The sequence below is a fragment of the Kryptolebias marmoratus genome, unplaced genomic scaffold (assembly GCF_001649575.2).
Source record: "Kryptolebias marmoratus isolate JLee-2015 unplaced genomic scaffold, ASM164957v2 Scaffold32, whole genome shotgun sequence".
NCBI lineage: Eukaryota > Metazoa > Chordata > Actinopteri > Cyprinodontiformes > Rivulidae > Kryptolebias > Kryptolebias marmoratus.
Window position 1 is genome coordinate 27,019 of NW_023665766.1, and position 9,313 is coordinate 36,331.

The 9,313-nt window shown below is 40.9% G+C and overlaps 1 long non-coding RNA gene across 1 annotated transcript; it reads right to left on the reverse strand.

Moving 5' to 3' along the window:
- Positions 1 to 8,011: 8,011 nt before the first annotated feature.
- LOC108249763 lies at positions 8,012 to 8,505 on the reverse strand. Its single transcript, XR_001809234.3, has 3 exons — positions 8,354 to 8,505; positions 8,148 to 8,272; positions 8,012 to 8,067 (listed from the first exon to the last, which is right to left on the reverse strand). It is a non-coding gene; the product is annotated as an uncharacterized LOC108249763 (long non-coding RNA).
- Positions 8,506 to 9,313: the final 808 nt, after the last annotated feature.

Below are 9,313 nucleotides of genomic sequence, written 5' to 3' on the forward strand. Positions count from 1 at the left end.
GATCCATCTTCACCTGTGGTTGTGTAAAAACTAAGCCGTTTAAACTCTGAACCATGTTTCTGAACTCAATAAAAACAGCTTTTTGATCAAATCTTATTCTTTTAAACCAGCTTCTTTATATTCTGTTTCTATTCTGGCTCTGGCAAAGGTCAAAGGTCATTTGAGTCTGACACCTTTCTTATCTCGTATGTTAGAAAAGTGGTCTGCTTCCTGCTGTCTTGATTTGGGCTCAAAGTAAAGACACGTAAGAAGGAGCTCTAAACCCGGTCCTGTTGGAGCTCTAAACCCGGTCCTGTTGGAGCTCTAAACCCGGTCCTGTTGGAGCTCTAAACCCGGTCCNGAAATACAATAGGCCTTCGCAGCGCTGTCGCTGCTCGGGCCTAATAAACAGTAGAGATACAATAGGCCTTCGCAGCGCTGTCGCTGCTCGGGCCTAATTAAAAGAGAGGAACTGTCAGATGTGTGAGGTGCTGCATCTGGCCACAGAATGCTATTGTTGAAGAAAAGACAAACTGATTTCAGACCACAAACAGTGGCATCATTAAGCAGAGTAAACACAGGCCCTGCTTCCAGCATCACACTCAGGTGATGATCAAACACCTGAAAAATGAAGCCAATGTAAATATGACTAGAGCTGCTGCTTCCTTAATTCACACTTGAAGATGATTCCATATGCAAGCCTCCTCCCCCCATAGATCCCCTCATGGAATAAATGACCAAATTTACACAGAACAGACAAAAAAAGGTTTGGGGCAGCACCAACAACAGATTTAAACTTGGGTTTCACATACAGTGCCTATAAAAAAGTATTCACCCCTTGCATGTTTTACCTATTTATTGCTGTTATAATTCAGTCTCGCCCATATAAACTTTAGATTAGAAAGACACTGAAAAAAACAGATTTTTTTGACACAAAAAGCAAACAAAAAAACCCCAACGTATTTAATAAATTAAAAATAAAATTGAAAACACTCTGGATTGAAAAACTGCAACCACCTATTTGGAAAACAGAGCAAGTCTAGAGTTAGAGGGGTTTTTATTTTGTAAATTAAGTAGTTTCCCCTCCTTGCATAATTTCCTAATTAAATTATTATGGATCTGGTCAGCTGGTCTCTCAACGCAATAGATCAAATTGTCTAGACGAGTAGGCTGGGCATGGGGGAGCCCTCTTGCCCCGACGAGACATTTCCGGCTGAATACACGATGGATTCTTGGGGAAAGTGGAAGATTGTGTGTTTATCTGTAATGTCTGTCAAGGATGTATACATAACTGGATTTTTGATAACAGGATTTCTGCTTTTTGAGCTTGGTGGTTACCTGGCGTATCATGAAATTCGGAAGATGCAGGCAGCTGTTCGGGCCATGTCAAGGCTGCCTGCACTGTTTGAAGGAATGTGCCGGGCAGTGAATGCTCAGACTCAACTGCTGTGCAAACAGAGGCAAATACTGGACGTGATTCGTGTGAATCGCGGGCCAGTTGTGCACCTTCGAACTCACTGGTCGAATGGAATTGACTTTGGAGAAGTTACTGACTCCGCCCGGCTTGGAGGACAACATTAATTTTGGCTGTTTGGATTCGCCATTCAGATGTTCCACTGAAAACTTTCAAGGCCGGCTTAAAATTACACTGTCAGCCTGACCTAAAAAAGAATTCTGAAATCTTAATCTGGCTACACCTGGAAGGCTGGCTATCTCAAAATTATCCTGGATGTTATGTAAACTTGATGCTCTTCTTCTCCAGGACACCTGTGGATCTGTGCTGGCTAGGTCCCAAGGCCAGCTGATAAAACTTTCCATCACTATGGCAGACGGAGGCCTATCTGGATCAGTAATCGTGGGCATCCCTCCACCATCGCCATTATTCTCTCAATTTCTCCCTCCCTGACCTCTCCACACACCCCCAGCTCCCTCCCACTTTATCTCATTAGCATAGTTGAATTAACTTAACCTATAACTGAATCAACATTAGCATAGTTGAATTGGCTGAAACTTTAGTTGAATTAGCTTTAGCAAAGGTATAGTCTATCATAGTTTATCTTAGTCTGTTCTGCTGAGGTCCTTAAATCTTAGTTTAGTTTATATTAGTATACAATAATTAGATCTTAGTTAGTTTTTTCCCCAGTTTACTTCAGTATGACTTAATTTTATCTTGCCTTTGCTTGTTTAAACTTATTTTAGTTTAATAGTTAATTTATCTCTTATCATGTCTGATCTGTTCGGCTGAGGTTTTTAAATCCTAGTTTAGTTTGTGTTATATCATAGTTTGGTTCTCCTCAGCTAATCCTTGGTTTCTCATGTTTTAGATATGTTTAGTTTCATTATTTCATTCTCATATTTTAGCTTTTGTGTGTCATTATTATTGTTGAGGTAAGGATTTTCACCTGCATTCCTCCTCCTTCACCTCACCCGAGTTGGTTGATGGAAAGAGACCGTAAGGAGATAATACCTTAAATTTAAATATTTATTTTACCAAAAGCAGAGAGAAAACACCGTTTATTACAAAGATAAAACCAAATGCATTTGGGAGACAATCCTCAAATAAAATGTGGGAAAACACATCACTTCAAAGTGTCAGCAAAGTGCCCCAAAAATTGTCTGAGGAAACAAAAGATGTTCTCTGGTTTTAATGCTTAGGTCCCCTCCCCTTCTTGAGAGGATGTCCCTCTTCTCTGGAGGTCAAAGGGCAACTTCTTCCCCTTCGTGCCTGGCACTGTGGCTCACATTCCAGGGCTTCTAACACATACCTCTCTTTCCAGATAAACTAACAACTACTTGTTAAGGTTTTAAAATGGTGACTAAATATAAAATGATGATAAACACAAATCAGATTAAGATTTATTAATCAAATGTTAAATAAAGCATGGGAGAATAAATACAAGGCCTTCTATTCCACAACATTTAGGTTATACGCAGAACTGTTGCTCTTCTTATGATTAAATGCTGTTTAAGTGAAAGCTTGGTTTTGTCTAATTCCACAATTCCCCCTATGGGGTCTTCTAAGACCCCAACACTTAAATCTCATAATCTTGGAGCTGCAAGTCCTCAGTGCCGATTTATTGATTACTAACCTCAGTGACTGTTTGAGCGTACTTGTACCATACACTAGTATGAAAGACATAAGAGAAATTATGTGATGCTACGGAGGGCCAGAAAAAAGGTCAAAAGACCCCGAAGGCCCCCTTTTGAACTCTGATCACCTCTGGATGATCGTCATACCTGAGGGTTCTTTTCGCAATTATCTTTTCCCGCAGTAACACCTTTCATCTTTCCTTGGAAAACCACATCTTAAGCTCAGGAGTCTCTCGGTTCTAAATGGCAAATAACACTAAAAAGGGAATCTGACTCAGCTCTCACAGAATGAGAAGCTAAAATTCAGGCCTCTAGGCTAAGTAACCTAGGGGAGGGGAAACACAAGGATGAAAACTTCTGATGAATGCAAAGACATGATGTGGAATCAACCATAAGAAAAGTTAAAACACCATCAAATGATAAACTGAATATACCTAAGTAAAAATAAATTGTCTAGAACCACCAACAGTGTGGACACTTTGAGGTAATTGCCTTCCCACTTATTTCCCAGCTGCTAAAAGAAAAACAATGTAATTTGCATCCCTCGATGAGTCGGCGCTTCAATAAGTTGGGAGGCCCACCCCAGTGTGGGGTCCTTTGTAGCTCAAGAGTTTGTTAAGTTTAGGACCCTTGAGTTTGCTTCGTGAATGGAAACAGTCTCTATGTGTGCTTTGTTATAGCTTAATCTATGAAGCGCCTACCCCCTAAATGTACAGTGATAAACCACAGCATCTTCTTCCTGTTGGGGATCTGATTCTTCTAAAAGAGGTGGGGTCGCCTGGGATGACCCCTCTGGAATGAGGTATGCCTTGACCTCGGTCAGGGTACAGCTGGGCTCTTCTGCTGGCGCACGCTTGACTCCTCTTACTCTCTCTTTATGACTTTAAGCAAGACATGGGGCAGTGTGTGTGTTCTGGTCTCCAGCCGTTTCCTCCTGGTTCTCTACCACCAGATCAGAAAAACCTGTGACCAGAGCTGACAGGTTAACAAAATGTGCTTTATACTCACTTGTCGTGTCCTCCCTCGCTGTCCAGGGAACTGTCAGCCAATCAGCAGCTCATTTGGAGTGAAACCTGTCCCTAAATAAACTAAGTTTAAACCTCTCTCTGCCAATCTACGCAGTACCAACTCTGTGGCCTGCAAACAAGATTCGGATGTGGGCGTGGCCAAAAGCGAGTCATCCACATACTGGACCAAAGTAGTTCCTTCAGCTGGTGGGGGGCAGCTTTCACACTGTACCTGAAACAAAGCTTTATAGAGGTTATAAGAATAGGTTATCATATTACTTTCACACATGTTTGTGGAAAGAACCTTCCACCTAAGTGGGGTCAGTCCAGTTCTCTGTCGTGTTCGCATGCGCATGGCCATTAAAACTAACATTCCCATTCTTTCAACAGTCACTAATATCCCAGATAATAGAAACCTGTTGTTCCCAGGAGCTTCAAAAGTAATAAACAATAATGCTAATACATAAAAAAGAATAAAAGATTCAAACTACACAATAAGAAACAATGCATTCTTCTTACAAATAAAAGTTCATGTGGACTCAAAATCAAAGTAGCATTTTAAGGTGGATCTCAAATTAAATAATACTATGAATAAAACGCCAATTCATTTTAATTTAGTGTCTGCGCAGACTTTAGCCACTCTTTTTTCAGTATTTGTTAGCTTATTCCATGAGCCCTTGAGATCCTAAATGATACAAGGCCTTCTATTCCACAACATTTAGATTATATGCAGAACTGTTGCTCTTCTTATGATTAAATGCTGTTTAAGTGAAAGCTTGGTTTTGTCTAATTCCACATTATCCAGGCTCGTTTTAGATATATGTAGTTTTAACTTTATATTGTTGTGTTTTCATGATTTAATTTAGATTATATTGGATTTCATTTTAGATATTGTTGTGTGTGCTTTGACTCTGCATTTTTGTGTTTTCATGTTGTAAAGCACTTTGTATCCCTGAAAAGTGCTGTATAAATAAATTTGACTTGACTTTGCTGAGTTGGATGGGGGATGGGGGAACTACTCACTGGTACAGAGCAGATGTTGAACCTAAATGATTTATGTTCTACAGAATGAGTAACTGCTGACCATATGGACCTGTGCTCCTCCAAACTGGGCCAGGCACTACCTCTAATTGGAACACTCAATGTGTTTATTGTTGGTTTCTTAAAATGATGCTTAGTGTTTCTCAGCAGGTGGTGTTGGTAACAGATGTACCAGTCCAAACTCTCATAGCAGATTAGTTAAAAAATACTGACTGAAGTTTTACAACCACAGCAAAAAACTTTATATTCTCAGGTTTTATTTGTCACAACGCAAACATTTTTTTTAAATTTATATCAATACCAAGAAAAATACAATTTCCTGCTGTATTATTGATAAATTCATTTATATAAAACAAACACTTTAAAGAAATAGGATAAATTCTGATTAGAGCAGGTGAAGAAAAATGATAACAACAGAAATGTATAATGTATTTTACATAAATGATTTAAAATTGTTAAGCCCAATCTAAGGGTGGCCAGGACCTAACATGAAGATGTTCCATCTTCTGCACAAAACAGCCACAGAGATAAAATGATGATGACTTTCAAAAAAAGTGAGGTTTATTTACAGGTGCTTGTGTAGTTTACAAAATGGAGTTTTAGCAATATCAGGGTGAGAACAAGAAGTAGAACAATAGTAGATCTTTTTTTGTGCAGAGCCCCGGGCTTCAGGGACCCCTGAGCTTTTAGGCCCCTGGACCCAGTAGGCCTGTTCAGTAATTCATCCCTGCTTTTAACTAGTCACTTCACTGACTGCCTATTGCTCTTACTGTGTGTTCACAACAACAGCTACTAAAGCTGTAAAATCACCAGAAGTAATTTACTTTCTATTGACAAGAGTGACTATAATGTATCCATATGTGGCAGTATGCCCTGTAGGTTTTGAATGCACCACACAAGTGCCTGAATCTAATTGGTTGTTACGCTGGCTGCCTGTATATAAAGGGCCCGCCTTCACCTGGGACGTCACGTTGGTTTCCTTCCGGTTTAGACCTCGGCATTTGTTGGTGCTGTACGCCAGCCGCAAACTAATGCGCGCTCCAAGAACACACTTAACGACGCTCGGATTGCCGCTTCATCATCCTTGTGGTAAGAATCTTCCCACACTTGACGTTTGTTAGCTTAGCTTTAGCTTAGCTTCTGTTGTATACCCAGGTCACCTGTACATACTCCTCGTTTCCTCCTTCCTGTCGGAGGCACTACATAAAGAGCTCAGTGGTAAGTGAAGAGCTAGTTTTTTTTACATGTTGTCAAATTCTATTTCTAACATTTATTTTCGATAGCCGCTGCTGTTTGTCCTGGGCCGGCTGTTACCGGAATAATCTGTCGGTTGCCTACCTGTCGTCCTGTTTACTGGCTTCATGCCGGCCGTCCTGGTTGGCGTAAATGCTGGCGGCTATCACTCATCCAGGGCGGCTGATTTGAGCTGATCGGCGACCAGCTCGGAATAATCCTTCTGGTGCTGCTCTGCGTGGCATCTGCTACCGTAGATCGGTTTCTCCCAGGACGGACCTTAACTTGGACTATTGCGCTTGGTGGGTCCTGGACTGAACTGTATACTAGTATTGTTTGTAATTTGAATGGTTATTTTATTTTTGACAGGAACGGCCAGCTCGTGGTGTTGGTAGTGGACTTTCTGGGTGGTGGTACTATTTTTGGTTTGGTGCATGATTTTCTCTTTTTTTGCTGTTTCAGTTTGCTGTGTTTCTTGTTTTTAGGACACCACCCTGAATTGCACTCCTACCTTTGGGTTGAGCTACAACTGTGTCGTTTAACGTGTGAGTGGTTTTAAGCTCGTATGTTTTTAATTAAGTGAAACAATGTTGTAATAAATAACTTTTTTGAATTGGGAGATTGTCTCAAGCCTCATCTGTAGCGGGCCTGTGTGCCTTAAAGGTAACTTTTTTTAGTGGAGTCATTGCATTCAATTTCCTCTGGATTAAAATAGTGCTTTTAAATTTAAGTTACCAATTTTTACCACACTGCTCCCGCAAGACATAGTTTCAGTATTCTGTAACCGTGTGTTCACTCCAAGAGCTACTAAAGCTGTAAAAATCGCTTTTGTTGCTCATAAAGTGTATAGCTGTTGAAATCTGTTCGCTCATGACATTGCCATTACTATTTCTTTTACAACCAAAATGCAGTAATTTTGCATAAAGTTAAGCAGTTTTCAACTTCATTCCCAATTTTTGCTGCTTTTGTCATGTTAGTAACATTTTATTCAAAGGGGGTGACATAAGGATCATCTTTTGGTTCTCCCGAAAACCAGGATGAAGATCGGAGGAGATCGAAGTACACCTGGCTGCAGCAAACAGAAAGGGGCGGGGATGGACCATATGTCAGTCCCATACCATATATGGAAAATGGGCTATTGCACTCCAGAAGTGAAGGGGCGCCATTTCCTTTACCTAAATGAAGGGGGCACCATTTCCTTTACCGCCTGTGTTATGTTACGTGGTGTGTCACTTTTTTTTTTACTTTTTACTTAGCCGCGGTTTTATTATATTGTTAAGTATACTCAGACCCTCCAGGATTTCACGATGTTGCGATTGCAACTATTAATGCAAAAATCAAGCAAACCCCGCGAAATCGCAACTTTGTGCAACTTTGCCCAAAACACTGCAACTTTCCTGCAACTTAAACCAAAATAACCCCAAATAACTCACAAAGAAGAGATGTGACATCACATCCTGTTAACATCAGAATGCTGGGAGCATGCAGGAGCAGCGACCGCAGCGAAAATGTGCACTAATGCTTCACTTTTGCCCACAAAGATTTCAGGAAAGGACCGCAGTGAAGTTAGTTTTAAGTTGGATATTGGATATTGTCAGGTTTCTCTGACGTCAAAGAGAAAACAACAGCTTGGTGGTAGACAGACTACAGGACTCAGATATCAGGTAAGTGTATTTATTTACAGTGAGGAACGAGATGACTGGAACGGAAGTGGAATCTGAAAAGCGGAGGAGAAGCGGTAAGTGATAAAACGAGGATCTTAAACGAGCGATAAACGATAACTGATTGAAGGCTTACTAAATAGTCAAGTGAGGTTCTGCATCGGTTGTTGAGGAAGACAAAAGACATCGACGAGGAGTCAAGGCTGGTTTGTTGCAGATGGAACCGGAACCAGACTGGAATGTCAGGCAGACAGGAACTCACTAAGAGGATGAACACAAAAACACAGGTAAGTAAATCTCTTACTTTACAGGCAGATTACTGAGCTGGCTCGGAGACTTTACCACGAGGTAAGCAATGCTCCAGCGCTGATCTGGTTCCCACCACAGCCTTAAATACACCAACTCGTCTGATGCCTCATCTCCTTCAGGTGTGCAAAGGACCCACCTGACTCCACCAGTAGGAGGAGCCAAGCATGTCCACCAGGAAGTGCCAAAAAATCACCAATCACAACAGATATTCGCGCTCCGCGGAGTTAGCGGCGTCTAGCTCACGGCTGACCGGAAACAGGAACGCTAATGTCGGCCAGCCGTCCCTAAGTGAACCACCGCGCGTGAGAGAAGGGGCCGGCAGAGAACGGCTGGCCAACATTAGCGTTCCTGTTTCGGGTCAGCCGTGAGCTAGACGCCGCTAACTCCGCGGAGCGGGAATATCCAACTTAAAACTAACTTCAATGCGGTCTCAAACCAGTTTCCTGCCCAGCTGCATGAGAGTGGGAGGAAGCTGTTTTGCACGTCCTGCAGTGTAATCATCGAACATAAACGCATCGACAAACACTTTGTGTCTGCAAAACGTGAGGAGAGCTGCAGATGAAGGACAATCCAGAAATGGTCATGAATGTCAGTTTATAAGCTATCAAAGTTCTCAAATGAAGCACCTTTTGATAATGTCAATGTTTGTTGGTAATTATCTTACAAAACTAGTAAGTATTTTTGGTTTATATATTAAAAGTTATGGTTTTTTTATTGATTTTAGTAAAAAAAAACTCAAATCAAACTTTGATACTCTGATTGCAAAAATCAGGTTATGCTTAGCTTATGATTAAGTATAAAATGACTTTAATATTGCTAAAACTGTGTTATGCTTAGCCTAGGATAAAATAAAGAGTTCAAAATGGTGATCAAAGTAGAACCTGTGTGTTTAGAAAACTGCAAGGAACAGATAAGCCAGAACCACAGAAGGGAGTTGTGTCTGGCTTTCCCTGCAAAACAGAAAAATCACTTCATATATAGTAATTAAAAAAT